Source organism: Cupressus sempervirens, chromosome 1 (genome assembly GCF_028749045.1).
Source record: "Cupressus sempervirens isolate cs-2001-9-10 chromosome 1, ASM2874904v1, whole genome shotgun sequence".
Classification (NCBI taxonomy): Eukaryota; Viridiplantae; Streptophyta; class Pinopsida; order Cupressales; family Cupressaceae; genus Cupressus; species Cupressus sempervirens.
Window position 1 is genome coordinate 175,090,314 of NC_143118.1, and position 19,170 is coordinate 175,109,483.

At 31.9% G+C, this 19,170-nt stretch overlaps 1 pseudogene; it reads right to left on the reverse strand.

The window, feature by feature from the left end:
- Positions 1-4,273: 4,273 nt before the first annotated feature.
- Positions 4,274-18,966, reverse strand: LOC149576709 (polygalacturonase At1g48100-like; annotated as a pseudogene).
- Between the last annotated feature and the right edge of the window lie 204 nt (positions 18,967-19,170).

Genomic DNA, 19,170 nt, shown 5'->3' on the forward strand with positions numbered 1-19,170 from the left:
AGGTCAAAAGGGGTCATAGTAGGTCATGTTAGGAATATTACACCTTAAGGGGTCCTAATATGGCTTTACGACTCTTATTAGGTTTTGTAAGGTTAAAAGAGGCCATAATATGGTTTAAAGGGGTAAGTTGATTTGGCATGTTATGCAATAAATTATCCTAATAGGTTGTGTTAGGCATATTAGGCCTTATGGGGTTCTAGTCTAAGGGTTCCTATTAGGTCATGATAGATCAAAGGGGTCGTAATATGGCTTAAAAGGTCTTAGTATGGATTAAGAGGTCCTAAGAGATCATGTTAGTCATCTTAGGTCATAAGAGGCCCTAATAGGTCAAGTTTGGCACATTGGGTCTTAAGGGGTTTTAATATGGCTCAAAGGGTCTAATTAGGTCATGTTAGGTCAAAATGGGCCATTATATAGCTTAAGGGATCCTGATATAGCTAAAGGGGTCTTGATAGGTCATGTTATGCATGTTGGGTCATAAGAGGTCCTAATAAGGGTTCCACTAGGTCATATTAAGTTAGTTTTAAAATGTTTTCTAAGATTATTTGTAAAGTTTTCAAACTTTTTTCTAAGGTTTTCAATCATTTTCTAAGTTTTTGGATACATTTACTAAGGGTTTCCGACATCTTGGTAAAATTATTTGTACTGAAAATAGAAAGATATTTGTATGTATTTAAAAATAAAGCTACATTTCAATACATTAAGAAAATATTATTTATAACATTTTTCTAGGGCCTTCTAAAATTATTTCTAGGATTTCTATAATATTTTTCTAACATTTTAAATATTTTTTCTAATATTTTCCAATGTTACTTCTCATAATAATAAAATCATATGTTTGTAGATTTCTAAAAAAAAAGAAATAACATACTTATTTTAAATTTTAAAATTAAATAAAAAGCATTAAATATACTAAATAAAATAAAATATTAAAATACATGAAATAGCCAAAAAATCCCACTTATTGAGTTTGACCAACCATGATGAACAAGTTTATGCTATAGTGTAATTTTTGGAATTGCTATAGGGAAAATGAGCACTTTAGGGTTTCTTTGGGTTTATATAGATTTGGGTTGTTTTGGCCAAATGTGTTTTGGCTAAAATTTCAAGTTTCGACTGAACCGACTATGATGGATCAACACCATGTGGCATACAATGAGTTTCGTGTGTGTCTAGCTAAACAAGTAATGACCAAAACACATTCAACCAAAATCAAATCAGTAGGACCTACCAAATTATCCTAAAAGGTGACACATCTCCATACCATTAACCACTGAGGTATGCAAAAAGACTTCATTTTGAGATTCAAATTATCATTAAACGAAAATGAGTTGTTACTAGAAGCAAGGAAACTGGAATCATTTTTGTACTATTCTCTTTTGAAGTTGAACCAAAATCTACATAAGAAGTATTAATTATTAGGGTTCCATACAAGTGATGAAAGAAGAGGTATATCAAATTGAGAAGAATAAGACTTGGGAACTTTGTTCTAGACCAACAGGAAAGAATGCTATTAGAAAAAAATGGGCTTTCATGAATAAGTTGGATAATAGTGGAAAAAGTTGTATGGAACAAAGCTAGAATTGTAAGAAAAGGTTATTCCCAAATTGAAGGAATTGAATTTGATGAGGCTTATGCACTTGTTGTGTGAATGGAGATCATAAAAATATTTTTGATATTTTGATCTTTTAGAAATTTTAAGGTTTACCAAATGGATGCCATATCAACATTTATGAATGTTGAGATGAAGGAAGTAGTTTACATTGAACAACCAAACAATTTTAGATCATATGCAGATGAAGATGTAGTTTATAAATTAAATAAGAAAACTTATTGATTGAAGTAAGCATGCAAGATCTAGTATGACATGTTAGATGGATATTTGGCCAATCATGAATTTAAGAAAGGTGGGGCTAATAATAACATACATATTACAAAGTTGTAAATGACATAATCTGATTACTATTGTGTATGTTGATGATATTATCTTTAGAGGAAAAGGTAATATGTGTAGGAAGTTTGTTGATTATATGTAGAAACAATTTGAGATGTCTATAATTGGAGATTTAAGCTTCTTTCTTGGATTACAAGTGAACCATGACAACAATAATGGGGAATGAAATGCATTAAAGGCGTCCAATATTTGGTTTTATGCTTGAGTGCTTGAGCTTTAATGAAATCTTGATTTATTGAATGCATGAACTAATAGATCAATATAAGACCCTAAAACAGGGGATGCAACCTTTCATTTTCAAATCATCTAGCCGTTCTAGGGCTCAATACCTCAAAGGGATGATGCAAATTTATCTCATTGGACCAATTCTTGGTCCAAGTCTAATCTTTATCTTGTCATGTGACAACTTCTTATTCGAATTGCCTTTCTTTTTTTTTGTAATAGGTTGGAGACTTTCCTCACTTACTTTAATAATAAGAATTATTAGATAATGATTAGGATTATCATTATATTTAGAATTATAATTATAGTTGCACTTTGATTAATACTTTACTTGAGTTAGCTATTATTAACATTTATATTATATTCCACTCTATTATATTATCATTGAAGAACATGTTATTTTAGATCATTATATTCTTTTTTATTATTTTTACTATAGATTATGTTATTTTAGAGAAGAGGACACAATGAGAAGTTTGATGATCAAATTGAGATATAAGTGACCCACCATAATTATGAATGTGATTTTGATAATGACTTTATATTGGTAAAATAAAAATTTATAGAATACAAAAAATATTTTTATATTCATCCATATCTATCTCATCTCCTTATATTGTTCCTCTTTTCATATATAATATAAACCAATTTTTTTTCAAAAAAATCACCATTTCGCTAAAACTACTTACTCTTTAATAGTTCAATGCATTGAATTCCATATAGTTTAATTTATGTTGATTAACTATCAAATTCTATATGAATTAAATAGACCATATATTGAAAGTTTATTTGATAGATCTAATTATACTTGTAAATAATTTTAGGGCCCATTTGGTTGCTAGAATAGGAGTGGAATAGGAAGAGAAAATTAGAATATGCTTTATATTTATTGTTTGGTAGGCTCAATCAGAATTGGGAATAGGAAGACATATTCCAATTTTGCCCCTAAAATGAGCATATGTCTATGCCAAAAAAATTTGTTATTGGAATAGGCCATTTCTATTCCCAATCTAATTTTCCTTTTAATATTTTTTTAATTAATTTTTTATTTTTTATTTTTTATTTTCCCAAAAAAATGATTTTTTTTATAAAATATTTAAATTATATCTATTTGTTTAAAAAAGTGAAATAAAATTATATTTCAAATTAACTTCAATGAATAAAATAAACAATGAAAATAAATTAACTTTTTACCATTATTAAAAAAATTAACCAAAAAATATAAAAATATAAAAAATTATGAGAAATGTTTTTAAAATTACAAAACTTAACCTTATTCCTATTCTATTTTTGTACAACTAAACAATGGATTAATATATTCTCGAGTGGAATTGTCATTTTCTATTCTCATTCTCCATTTCCATTCCCATCTCATTTTCCTATTCTAATTTTCAATTCCTATGCCAGCAACCAAACCTAACCTTAAGACAAACCTGAAAATGAAAATCCATCTCCAAATTTCACCCAGCTTGCAATTTCTGAAGCATAGCTAAACAATATCATTTTCAATTTCTGAGCGTAGCTAAACATAATGAAGTGACATTGGTATGTGGAAAAGATTCAACTTATTTTGTGGAGAGATGTGATGCCTGCATAGGAGTTGATTATATCATTGTGGGCTCCGATACCCTCCTTTTTCGCCCAATATCAGCTGAAAATGCTCTACATTTATGGAATAACGAAGAAGAAAAGGAAAATGACAACACAAGAAGAAGTAGAGCATAAAAAGTCCAAACAATATGGGACCATAAGTTATGAACGGATAGAGTTGGACATCCCTCGTGATCTAACAGTAATAAAAAGAGAAAAAGAGTTTGACGAAGGCTGAACGAACAAAGTCCATCAAAGAATTACGAAGCTAAATATAGTTCCCAATTCAGTTTTAAAAAGTACTTTTATTTCAAAAAATAAATAGATACCCAATATAACTTAACCAAAATTTTGTTAGTTCTTTGACTCAAAGTTACGATGCTTTCAATCTACCATATTCAATATGCCCTAAAACTTTAGAATCCAACTTCCAGTTAAACGCCACATAGATATTGGAAGTAGAAGCTTGAATAAATGACAAATATGTGTTAGAGAAATGGGTGCATGTTAGCATTGATCTGGAGGTGATTGAGTATGAGAAGGGTCGTTTTGGGGTCTTCCAGATTGAAGACAATCAACACTTGATGTTTGTTGTCCATAGCTATTCGAGCAGAAAGCATCTAATTTCCCATATGAGACAGCAGCTTCAAGTTGGATGTTTATCAACTTCAAATCAGTGCATGGCGCGTGATCGCTGCATGCCATATAAACTGGTGTTTCCATGTAAGTGCCTCTGATCTTTTCGTATGTCACGTCTGATATATACACACCCGATGTTTGATTTGTGCACACTCTTTTATCACAGTAAAACTGATCAATAGCAATGGGCATTCTTACGTTGGAAACCTGTATGTTGGAGAACGCCACTCTTTTCACCTGCCCAATTCCACCCTGTAGATCACAGTAAGAAGAATTAGAGGACACCCCAGGAAAGATTCAGTTGATAAAATGAGTTTTTAAAATAAAAAGATTTCCATAATCTATATCAGGCTAACTAATTATTCTAGAGATTTGTGTATTTTTTTTTATCATCAACCATTTCGTATCTATCACCAGAATGCAAGAAACCACCAAGAATGAAAAAGCTGGTAAGATTCATAATATACCTGCCATGTTTTGATTCGAACGCCATTGGAGGCATCATGAATGTTGCTGTCATAAACACTCACGTTGGAAACACAGGCTTTAGTTCCATCTTTTCCAAGTCCTCCAATACTGTCCAGCCATTGAAATCAATGAATAAATATGTATGTTGATATTGGCATGTTGGGGTGGTTAAATTATAGTCTTATTCTTGATATCAATTAGATTCAAATTTTGAAATAGAAACTATTCTTAAATGCTTAAATGAGTTTGAGTTTTCTCACAATTTTATAATTGTAGATTAATATATTTTACTCCTAGTTTTAAAATAAATAAATAAAAATATATGAAATTACCTGGTGCGATGACCAGGACCACAATTTATATTATGAACGCGGATGCCTGAGCAGCCTGTTTGTATTGACACACAGTCGTCTCCTGTTTTTCATTCAACAAAGTTGTTACAATACAAATATTTTTAAGATAGGCAATCATTTTCTTATAACTATTTATTAATAGTCTTGTGAATATAGATTAAAGATTGTGAACGTGAAAAGTTGATAGACGATCTAATTAAGCAAAGTAGTTGATATACCGCATGCGATGGAGGAATGGTGTATTTCAACCTCTTGAGAATTTTGAAGATGAATTCCATCTGAATTTGGGCTGGAGGAATGGTGTATTTCAACCTCTTGAGAATTTTGAAGATGAATTCCATCTGTATTTGGGCTGTTTCCAGGAGACGAGATTGTGACATTAACTACTGTAACGTATTGGCAATTGTTAAACAAATGACTGTTGGGATATAAAGCTCAACAGTCATATGTCTTTTAGTTTTCTCTTTTGACTTTTCATATTTGTCTTGTTCTATATAATGGCTGTGTGCAGTTCATATATGTGTTATTGTGTGTTTCGTTTTCTTTGATTCAATTTCTTTGCTTGTTATTATATTTACAATTGGTGTCAGAGGCAAGATGAGGCTAGAGCAGAGATGGAAGATGGTGAACTTAATTTTATCATCAATAAATTTCTTGAAAATTTGAGCTCGGTAGAAAATGAGGTTATGCCTGCAAAGAGCAAAGCAAAAGAATCTGCCATTTGCATTAGTGGGATGGCTGGGAATGAGCTTGAAGCTGAACTAGAAGATTTAAAAGCTCTTAAATTTGAGCTTTATGCAATTCTTGAGCGCATAAGAAAATTGTAATGAAAAAGTTGCAAAAACGGATTAGAGAAGACAAGACTAGCATGTCCGTAAGATGCATGGTGTTGGCATATTATAAAAAGCCCTCTCTTATCTCTGGTTCAGACCTCAAAGACAGAAATAATTTTGCATCCAAAGTTTATAGGATGCTGCAACTAGAATACTTTGAAGAGCATGGGAAGTTTCCAGAAGAAGATGAAAAGGTAGACGAGAAGTCTGTTATGAAAGAAAATAAAGGGGAATGGGAGAGATTAGCTGTAGAAGAAGATGAAACTGGAAATAAGGAGTTCCCTTTGGAAGAAGGTGAAAATACAAAGGAAGGGGAAGAGAAATCCCTGAATGTGCATACAAATGGTATGCAAGATGTTCGACATTATGTGGTAGATGATGGGCCATGGATATCCCTATCGAATATGAAATCTCTCAACAAAATCACTACAGTTGCACAAATACAAATTGTAGAGGATGAATCCATCCAATTTGGTGATGACTTGGCATCCACGGGTGTGATTAGGAATAAAAGTAAAATGATGGACTAAGAAACGAGAATCCTACAAAGAATTTAAAGCTGTGTGGACCACATAGAGATATTTATAACTCTGATCTAATGTGGAGAAGACTCATTTGGAGTGTGTTGGAGAAAAGTCTAGCAGTCTTGAGATTGTCTCAAGAATTCATTCTTCTTTGAAATCAAATGGGATGCAGGGAATGTCAAACAATTACATTGGTTGGACTTCACAAGGGAGATTGTTGGGATATGAAGCCCAATAGCCATATGTCTTTTCATTCTCCCTCTTGACTCTTCATATTTGTAGAGTTCTATATAATGGTTGTGTGCAACTCATGTAACGTATTAGTTAATTAATACAAGTAATTCCCCACTAGACTGTGGATATAGGCAAGTTTTTCTGAACCACAATAAATCTGTGTTCTTGTGTGTTTTGTCTTCTTTCATTCAATTTCTTTTCTTGTTATTATATTTATAATGACACCGTGGACTATTTTGTATCGTGATGCCCTCTACACTCACATCATAACTCCCATAGAATCTCTAGGCCTCCACATATTTGAGAAATTGTTAAAAAATACCATATTTTAAGATAAGACAACAACCATTATAAAGATGAATATTGTAAGAATTCTAAGGTACTTGGAATTGTTGGAAACAAAAAATAATTTGCAGTAGTGGAGTTAAGCTGAAATGGTTTTTTGAGCATATATTTCTATCATTGCTTGTCGTAGGCTTGACGCTTGGGTAACTACTGGTAAGTACTCCCGCCTTCACTACTATATTGAACCACAAAATAATTCAACCATTATTTTATTTTTAAAGAAATAAACATTATAAAAATATAGGAAAGTGCGAGATGTTGGTTTAGTTGAATTGAGCTAATATATACCTCATAGTTGGATTGGGAAAGCTTCCACCACTTCCATTGCCAGCAATAGTAATACCATTGAGTTTTGAAATTTTTATCCAGTTCAATGGTTTAGATGCCCATGCCTTTTGATTAACCACATCTATAACAGTTCTATCAACCTGCCAGAGTCAGAAATACTTGGATATATCTTATTGTGTGCTTTTCATTTTGATACACATATTTTTATGTAGTACTCGAAAACTACTAAGTACTATGTCCTTGTATATTTTAAGGAGGAACTTTGAATTGCAAGGCCCCAAGAAGGTGAGGGGATCAACTAGAAAGCGGTACCCGGTTGGAATGTGTAGTGTGCTAGAGCCCAACACACAAGTTGCTTTCCACACTACAAGAAATGCCTATTTCATCCAAAAATTGTAGAACTCATCATTTCACCTTAAAAACACAACATAATTAAATGATGAATGTGAGAGCTTTTTTGATTTGTTTATCCGACTATTTGTCATATTGATGTTCCAAATATATTTTGTAATTCATTACTACAAAAGAAAAGATGATTTTTTATATCAATGTTCATTTTATAGTGTTAATTGAGTGGTGGTGGTAGTTATGACAACTAAGACTCAAATATATGTTGGTCTTTTATGAATGCAGAGCTCTATCATGTTTTATCTAATGTTCTTAATGTAGTTTCCAATAATATAATGTACTTGTAAATTCGAAAATCTATATTTATATTAAAGATGATGTCTCTTATTTATAATTGCACAAATTCATAACTCAAATTAATAAAGAATATTTTATGTGATACTTGCATACAACCTCCATATTAAAAGGATGCAGCTTTCCTATAAACAAAATGTAAAGTTGACCAAATTTCAAAAAAATTGAAAACATAATAGATTTTCTTGAAAATTTTCAATATTAGTTCTTCATAATCTGTATATTTTGTGGTCAAAAATAATATTTTTTTTGAAAACAATACTTTATTTTGACAAGTCTGAAAAAAAGTTAAAACTTTTTTAATCTTTAGTACATTTTGTATGGAGCTTAATCAAGACCATATTAAAAACACATTTTCACCATTATATTAGACAATATTATGTAAGATTAACCAAGACCATATTAAAAACACATTATTACCATTATATTAGAAAATATTATCTAAGAAAAAACTCATTTATACTTGGGTATCATCGGTTACACCATCACCCTTAGCAGCCAGTGTTGTTACATTGACCACATTGGACTTTCCGCTACCAAGATTCTTGGAGTTTGAAGCCAAAGCAATCAATGGTCTCTTGAGGCAGAGAACTTGTTTCTCACGCCAACCAAAAGAATAATAAACAAGATAAACACTTTCATTGGGAAAGACATTTTTATTTCTGGGTTTGAGACTCTATACTATGAACAACACTAATAGTCTATCTCTTGATGATGAAAAATAGTGGCATGGCTTCCTTTATATAAGCTTGCGAGTGATGCTTCTCACAGAAGAATCATCGTGAGTAGTTGATAAACACTAGCTTTTAGGATTGACTAGAATTTTATTTGACCGAATCTCTTTTAAGCAATGAGACTGCAGATGTGATTCGTTGTTATGTATGTGTTTTTCTTTGTCTTGGTAAATTCAGCTATATGGCCATATTCGATCAAACAAAAAAATCTATTGGTTCACTGTTTGTTTAATCCCTCTAACTTATAGTGCATGCAATTATTATATATGTCAACCTTCCTGTGGTGGCATCTCACAAACTACTGCCAGTTATACGATATCCTATGCTAGAGATTCGAACCATTTAAATAACTCGAATAGTTTATTAAGTAAATGTTGTATGCCTCACGTAAAAGGCCGGTAGAATATTGTGCTGGTTGATGAAAAAGAATCACGTGTCTAAATCGATGCACACATCTAATGTAAAACAACAGAGGTATTCATGCACTACCTATTTAAGTATAATTCAGTTCACCTTAGTTTTATGTCGACTCTGATTGTTTAGAATACTGGTAAATATTAATAAATTGATTAATAGTGTAATTTAGCTAGTTAATTTTAAAAAAATAGTGTATTGGTTAAGTAATGGTAGCGGTGTTATTAAGTTTCTATGTTCTACAAACTTATTGTGATTTCTATATTATTTCTGTAGAGTAGTTTCATAGTTGATAACTTAGAATTTAAGTTTTTCAAATTTAAAAAATTAATCATTTCAAAAATATTGTAGTAATGTTTAAAATATAATTAGATCAAATTTAGTTAAATATAATAAATTTTTGATATTAATAACAGTTAAAATTGGTGACTAGTATAGGCTTGTAGGTCTTGAGTGTTGGATTGGGAGATGAGGTCTTCCAAATTTGTTGCCTCAATTGTAGTTCCAATCAAAAGTGAAATAATATTAATAAAAAATAAAATTATATATGTCAAAGATAACACATATATAGAACATTTGTGATAGTCTAGTAAATATAGGATAACTGACACCTTTACAAAGAACATATGGTGGTGGTGACTGGTGTATCAACAAACACACTAAATATAATAATTTATGTCAACATTAATTAAGTTAGAATCATATCACCAATCTTCATTGTTAGTACTGATTTGCAATAACATTTCTTACATTATTTCACTGTGTTGATTAATCTAAATAATAACAATGACAACCAAGAACCAATATGAAACCTAGTAGACATACAAACTACCAATACATTTAACTAAAAAATTGTAGACTTCAACTAAGATATTACACTATTTTCAATCAATATTAACAATTAATTATTGTACTTCGAGGTCAGCCCCCTTATAGCTGCTTTTTAATTCATCAAAAATAGCTAATTATTGTATGATGTATCGCTGAATCAATTTTCTAAATTGCGACAAATATAATAAAAAAATGTAGGAGATGAGAATAAATAACTTGTTAATAGCAAATACTCTAGCAAGGTCAGTGATTATGAAAATACTACAAGTTGATGTGTGTAAAATGAGCGGCAAGTGTAAGGATAGCATGATATCTTTATGTGTCAATTAAAAAAAATATAACACATAATGATAAAATATTCATCCAAGCTAAATTGGACTGCTGATTATGTCCAAGTTCTAGATTTATGAGAGCGGCTACCAATGGCTAAAAGGAGGTCATATCTTTTTATGGAAGTTTTTCTTGTGTAGATAATGTTCTCAGCATGTCAAAATGAAAATGAAATGAAAATCAAGCATGTTTGCTAAGGAAAATAATATATGGTTCCAAAATAATGTAGGGGTTGATCATTGTGGAAGATTAGCTTAAGGAAATTGGTGACTATGAAGAGGAGCTTTGTTTATTTAGTCTAAAAAGACTTGGGCATCACTAGAAAAATAGCCACCTTGTGTCTTTATCAACATGCCAATTAATTTGATAAGATTTCTTTCTTTCATTACCATTGTTACAAGCAAAATGATATGGTTTTAACTTTTCAAATAGTCAGAATGGAAAGTTTGTTAAAATTACAAGGTGCCTACTTTTAGTCTCTTTGCATTTGAATTTAACACCATGTATCATTTTAATGCATTGTGCAATAGTTTATTATAGAAGCTACCCATTTTCTATGTTCACAAATAGAGTACTAATTTAGTGTATGAGTTTTTTAGAAAGGTTTTTTTAGTGTTAGGTATCTTGGACAACTATTTGTCTTTATGTGATTAATTGGAAAATAATTGTTAGAGTTGTGTTGGTTAATTAATTGACTCCTTCTAGAAGCCACTAGTAACCTATTGGTTAGGTTTTTTTAATTGAGAAGCAACTAGAAACTTCTCGGTTAGGAAACAACTAGAAACTTCTTGATTGAGTTGTCTTTGTTTCTAGAAACCTCTTGGTTAAGTAGTATAAAAGGGTGTCAACGGAGGCATTTGGAGAATAGAATAGTGCAAAGAAAAACAAGAATTGTAAGAATCATTTGCAGTGTTAGCAAATGAGTTTGCAGTGATAGAAAACAATCTTGCAATGTTAGCAATAAGTTTCTAGTGATAGCAAACAGTCTTGCAATGTTAGCAAATGAGTTTGCAGTGATAGCAAATAGTCTTGTAGCATTAGTGAGGGCATAGTGATAGCATTGGGGATAGCAATGAAGAATATTAGCAGGAGAAATTAGGAGGTTGTCTAAATTCTACCACTGAGAGGCAACAAATTTTGTATCTCTTGATTTGCTAAAGTTAATATATTTTCCATCTCCAAAACTGATTTTCTCTTAGGGGTTTTCCGAAGGACATTTTGTTCAAAAATATTGTGTTCTCTGTGTTCTAAATTTCTTTCCATATTTTATTGGTGAATTTTTAGTTGTGTTATTTTTTGATATTAGCTATGAATTTGTTTACAATAGTTTAATACTCATTTCTGATAGGAGAACAATGTTACTTTTCACATGGTATTAGAGCATTGTTAAGGGTACAAGAGTTTTTCCCTAAGAATGAATTTTTGATCTCTTCAAATTTATTATTTCTTCAATCCCTTGAGGTGGCTTCAACTAGTTTGAGAGATTAGGAAAGATTGGATGGTGACTCAAATTTTGGTGTCTAGAAGGCTAGAATTTCTTTATTGTTGGAAGAGAATGGTATCAAGGATTATACTACCACTGGTATAGCTGCACCTATAGATGCTATACAGCTTACAACATACAAGAAGGATGATGCCAAGGCAAGGAGGATTGTCCTTGATGGTGTCAAGGATCATATTGTTCCACATATCATAGAGCTAGATACAAGGAAGAAGATGTGAGATGCCATTCTGAATTTGTACCAAAATGCTACCACCAATAGAAAGATGATTCTCAAAGAGAAGCTAAATAATGCCCAGCTGAACCAAGGAGAAGATGTTACAAGTTACCTCAGCAGGATTAGTTGACTTCTTTTAAAAGTATTGTGATAATCTATAAAACTCTATTGATGAGAAGTTGCATTGTGAGTTGCAAGGGTCAAGTTTGAGTACTTGGAGATTGAACTGTGAGTTTTGACATCAAGGGGGAGTATGTAGGGAACTGATGTCTCACTCCTAGTTCCATCGCTAATGCAAAATTTGATGTTGTTATAATGCTAACGAGATAAAGAAATCATGTGGTGATTTTGTTTGTCATGTGATAGTTAGACTAAGTGCATTGATATTGAACTACAAGTCTCAACATCAAGGGGTAGAATGAAGGATCAGATGTGAGAGACTTCAATTCAATGGTGTAAGTTAACTCTAGTTCCATAGGGAGTATTGCGGTTTGATTCTATAATTCATGCACATAATCATGCTAACTATAGTTCACACAATTGTCATAAAGATTAGTTGACTTTTCTAATTAGTCTTATTAAATATTAATATGAGTCATTATATCCAATAAAGCATATTATGCATGCATAGTCTTAGCTAGACTTTAGGATTTAATTTAGAAATAAAAGAAGAGGTTGAAATAATGCATGAGGAGTGCATTAAATAATTCATAGAATATAAAATAGAAAGTAATCTTATAATTATGAGATGCACATTGGATGCATGAGATGTAAACAAATAAGAGTTGGCTATTTTTAAGAGATATCATCTTTATATAGTGATCTTAGTTTATTGAATTTAGTAAGTTGCACAATAGAAAGTCTGAGTCTATCATTGCAGCCATTATGAAAAGACCTCATAATGAAGGCAATATGTAGTCAGATTTGAAGATCAATAAGGTTTACATGTTCATTGTCATTCAAATCAGTAGTAAAGTTTACATGATCTTTCAAGCTTTAATAGTTGTAATAGATTTCTATGGCTATGGAACATTTTATTTTGCAAGATCTATATAAGCATTTCAATGCTACCCTTTTTTGGAGTTACATACAGAAAATCTCTATAGGAAAACACTCTAACTTTATTTCGTCCAAAGTGGATGTTTCCATGTACAAGACTTGATTCTTTAATGACACTTATTTGTAGAATGACACTTAATGCAATAAAATATAATATGGAAACCTTCAATTGCATTTTCCCATCATTAAGTTATCAACTTATCCCTTGCACTTTATTTTGATACAAGTAGTACTTGTATTTAACATAATCTATAATAATAAATTAAAAAATATTATGTAAAAATTGAAACATTTTTAATTGATAGGATTTCCTTGTGAAGTACTAGAATTTGTCTCACACTATAAAAAACTTTTTGAGAATGGTTTTTAGGTCATAGTTCTAGGTGAATTATCTATATTGTAAGGATCATATCCAAACTCCAAATCTCTTCTCCACATACTACCTCTTTGTACTATTAAGCATCACTTGATTCCATGTTCTATCTCTTTGTAGTGTCAAATGTCACTTAATTGGATAGTGTTGCAACTTGGTAGGTACACCAAATGAGTTTGGAAGTTTTAAAACATGTCCAAATCTCTCTATAAATTATATAGTGATAGAAGATAGAGATGTAAAGTGTGTGCATAATAGGGGTTGAATGATTTAGTTCTTTCTAGCTTGTCAAAATACTCTTGAGAAAAGATTACATAATCAAGAATAATAAAACGTATTGGTTATTATTAATTTTCTGGCAAGAATCTATTTTAATCATGCTCTAATCTGTGTCCACTATCTCTTTCAATAGCTCCATTTAAACATAGGCAAGCAAAGGTTTTGAAATGGAATCAATACCTACCCATTGCATTTCTCTACAAATTTCTACAAGCCCTTCCAACAACTCTATTTTGTTTTGGAGTTTCCTTTAATTTTTGTGGACCATGAGACCACATTCTTGAGAGTTAATGACATAGAGAAATATGCTTACTAGATGCCAACACTAGAGAAGCATGTCATGTGATGACATGTAGATGGCTTCAAATCAGAGAGCTACAAAAGGGACAAACCTAGATTTGTGAGGGGCTCTCCCTATTTATCCAGTGCTTGCATTAGTCAATAAGTGGGGAAGGCCTAAAGGAGGTATAATGAGTGATCACTCTAATGGACTTTGTTTTATCTTTTGGCATTGAGCTCAATATGAGTAGATCTTTATGGTAGTTAAATGTAATGGCAAGCCTTTTTAGCATATAGAAAGAATGTGGAAGGTTATCTCATTGATGAGGCTATAGTGTAAATCAATATTCCATTGTGATAAATGGGAATTGTGACAATCAATTAGGCTTCAAAATTATAAATAGTATTGTAGGATATTTGAGATCTTATCAACAATAGAAGGTTATTCTAGTGATTTCTTTTGGGATGTGTTGTTTTTGTCCAATTTCATCGCTAGAAGATTTGGACATCCAAAAAAGTATAAAACACTTAAGGATTACAACTCTTGCTTTCTTGGACTGATAGACATTTTATATTTAATCATTCTTTTCATTTCAATATTTTACTCTTCAAATGGTGGAAAATGGTAGGCATTATGTATCCATTACGACTTTGTTCTTATTTAAAATGGATTTGAAATTTTGTTTAATGCAATATAATACAAGTTGGATTACTTGTTCCTCTTAATGGCCATGAGGTAATACTCTTCAAGACTAGGTGGCAACAAGATGGGTGGTTGAAAGAGAAAAATAAAATATATAGATAGCTTAGGAGACCTCCTTGACATCAAGTTGATAGGTCTTATTCCGATGATTTGAATAATGACTTTAGATATTTTAATGGTGAAGACTTAGTAATATATAATTGAGAATTATTAGAACGATAAAAGGTCAAGGATTGTGAATCGATATTAATTGATCATTCTAATGAAGCTATAATCTCTTATTCGAAGAATGATAATTGGTCCTCTTATAATATAACGAATAATGATCTTAGAAAATTTGAAAGGTTAATCAATTAGAATATGGATCATGGTTAAATATAGAGGACAATTTAATTAAAGGTCAATGATGATCAGTTTAGTGAATATATACCCTTAAGCTATTCTTAGAATGTAATTCTTAATAATGGAAAGATAATGCTATCAGGGAACAAATGGGTTGACGTGTAGGTCAAATGATGAATCCTATACACTTGAAGTATACTTGCAAACAGAAAATTGAAAACTTCTACACTTGATTCAACTATGTAATATAGCAAAACCAAAACATGTGTTTGCGTCATGTATTCTATATGCTTCTTGTTTTGGGTTTTGGGTTGACTAGTGTTGACCAGTCCTAGGTTGTTACCAGAGGCTCGGGGGTTATGAGATGTGATGGCATGTTGATCTTATTTGGTCTCGATCTTTATAAGCCCAACTATGGTAATGTGATCGTATGCTCTATGAAATATTTGTATTTACTGATTGTTATTGTTCATTAGTCTTCATGTGTGAAGCTGAGATGTATGTGTATGAGACACCTGAGCTAATCATTTTTGAGTCATCGATCAGTTATCCTTGAATTATTTTCTAGTCGCCATGATGGGACTAAAATGTTGATTTATTTCTTGATGATGTCATGTTGTGACATGTTTGACTCAACCATTTTGGAGTCTTCGATCAGTATGATTTTGAGATATTCTTCGTTGCTTGTTGAGAACCAATGGATATAGTGATTCATTTGAGATATATTTTGGTTATTGGGAACCAAATTGATACTTATTATTATCAGTGATGCCTTCAGTTGCCAATAGAGAACTGTTGTGGTCGTAATTTTCTATGGATTCTTTTCGGATTCTCATGGAGATTTGATGATTCTTATTGTGGATATTTGATGATTGATGATTCTTTTTATGGATTATCTTTTGGATTTTCTTTACAGTCGCTTGTACAGGACTGTGGTGATTTTATGATTCCATGAGCTTAGAGTAGGTAATCAACTTGTAGTCTCGGAAAGTGGCTTGCAATGGGGGTCAGGGCCCTAAGTGGCTGCCAAGGTAACTCATTGTAAGCTGGTTAATAAGTGATAACATTTACACACTAAATGGGGATTAAATGAACCTAAAAAAATAATTGTTTTAGTTCTCGCCCACGCCTTGAGCGCTTGTACAGGCTAGGATGGGAGTAGTGAGAACGCATGGTTGCGACCGTGCATTTCGTAGTATGCCTCGTCAGTATGAGAGGATACTAGTGGCCGCATGAGATCAGTATAGACCTGTGGAGTTTAGCTAACTGCTAGGGTAACTTGTACGTGATAATTGCGATGACATTTTTCCACTTGCAGAGTAGGTTTCTTACATGTCATTGTGTGCCTCTGGGAATTAGATGTCGGTTTTGTGTGTGATTGGAACCTTTGAGTTAGTATACTTTTAAGATTCCTGGACTTATAGAGATTTATGCTTTGTGGATTGATAGCTTGTTTGGGACTTGAGATTATCTCCTCAGCACAGTGGGAGTGGACCACTTAGGTACCACGCGGTCGGGTGGTAGTGTTTTTCCACTCTTATCATTTGAGATCTATCTGAGACACCGTGGCTGGAGTATTCTTGGTTGGTATTTATCTTCATTATGTTCTTGGATCATTATGATAGATGATATACTTTATGATAGATGTATTTATTGGTATGTTTCTTATATTGACGATTTGCATATGTTAGATGATGGTATCCTATGTTTTACTTTTCATGTTAGTAGGATGTTTTACGAGTGACATTCCTACTATGTTAATACCGATGATCTCTTCGGTGCTTTGGAATGTTATGCATGGAGGGATGGCTAGGATCCACGATGGTCTAATGATGCTATTAACAATTGGGAGGAACCGTGGACTTAGTTTATTTTGTTTGATCTTTATGGTGGATGTATATGTCTTCTATGATGATGTATCATGTATGATATGTGGTTTCATTTATGTTATTGCATCATGGATTAATATTAGATGATGATGATGTACTTTATTTACTTGGATGTTTATTCTTTTAAGCTTTTCATACCCTGTGATATGTACAATGGATGATTGAGCTAAACTAAAACATAATTATAAAAGGACACTTGTATATTGTTTAAGTACATTGGATGTATCATTGTTATTTCATAAGGATGGGATGTTAGATGAATAGTTAATTTAGATGTGATACAACGTTAAGGGATCTTTAAATAATGTAGTCTGTTATGTATATATGTTATGTTTATTTTTATTTGAATTGTTGCTATTGCTTCCGCAAATTTTATGAATAGTTTTATCTTTCATGTTTAAAAAATAAATAAATAAAAATTGTTTGGCAAACTTAGTAAAATTCTTTGGATCCCTTGGCGGGGCATTACACATTGTGTAATCTTGAACATAATAATAGTGTTGCCTACTCTATGTAATCTTTAACATTTTTCATTTTTGGAAAAGTTATAATAATTAATGGAAGAGTGCATTGGATGATAGAATTGCTTGCCATAAAATGATTACCTTTCCACAAAAAAATGAATTAAGGACGGTGTGCTCAAGTTTAGTCCATAGATCCATAACCAAATGAAATGATATTATATCTATGTGATAAACTTACAAATGGATTTCATCAAAAATTATATGGGAGGACCAATTTTTCGTTAAATCAGAAATTTACTCTAGATTTTAATTGTTGGATATATTGGTTTGATATTTGTTCATTATTTGAAAGTTTTTAGATTTTCCTTTGTCAATAATGATGTATAATTTATTAAGATCATAAAATATGATTCTAAATATTTCATTTAGTCATATTCGATAATATTGATTGTAAGAATTTAATATTTGTAACCTTTAAATAATTTTATTAATGCAAAAACAAATCAATAAGAAAATAATTCAATCATATTTTTTTAAATATAAGAAAACATTAATTATAAAATTGATGATCATTTTCATTTTTATAAAAGAAATTGCATGACACATTGGTACATTCGATTCATTTGGCCACACAAGTGTTAAAATTGTTTTGTTTTTTTCTTAATTTGAGGGTGGTCCTGTTTACTGTATGTCGTGCATTTCTCATTTTTCGAAGGACTTCATTGGGCCATGTCATGGGCAAGAAGATGTGTGGGAATTTAAATATTTTAAGATATATGTTTAATTTGTTCTATACTAGGCACAAATATGATGACTCGCCCTCAGCCATAGGGTTAGGAAACTATTACAATAGAGGACACCTGACTTAAGAAATCTAATTGTGGATTAAGGTAGAGGCATGGCAGCATTTGTTTTCTCCGGAGGAGTGGTGGCCGCATGAGGTGTCGCAGGGGATGGCGGGGGACTGGTGATCAGTGGGTCAACTGCTTCAGCTTGTTTCCCAATTCCTGGGTTTTCTGGCACAATCGCTCTCTTTCTCTCTCTCGGCAAAGCCAATGCAAGGGAGGCATAAAACAATATGAAGAGAAAGAAAGTATTGGTGTTTTATATTTCAATTTCTGAGGCGGAGAAGGAAAAATCAAAGAGTCCAAAGGGATTCTTTATAAAACATATTATGTTTTTTCCTGAGGGATTCGTGGTCAAGACGGTAATTAGGACAGGAACAAACGCAGCTTCGGTTTGATTTGACTGAAGGAAGATTGGCTCTCCGTTCACATCGTTTAAAAAATGCTGCATTAGGGGCCATTTTGTCATTTTCACTGTGATAAAACAATTCATCGCGACGAAGAATGGCCGACAATATAGCTTTTGAATACCTCAGTTTATTATTATCTTTCATGTTTGATAATCAAACCATTCAAAAAAGATGTCAAGCAAAATAAGCGTGCTCCCTAGTCAACGATGGATTGAAACCAACATCATCTGCAAAGCATAGAAAGGACGAGGCAAATGAGCTTTTTCCCGTGCCGTAATTAGTGGGGAGGAATTGTATGGGCCCTAAGAGTTGTTGGCTCTAAATTAACAAATTTGAAATTCTTCGAGC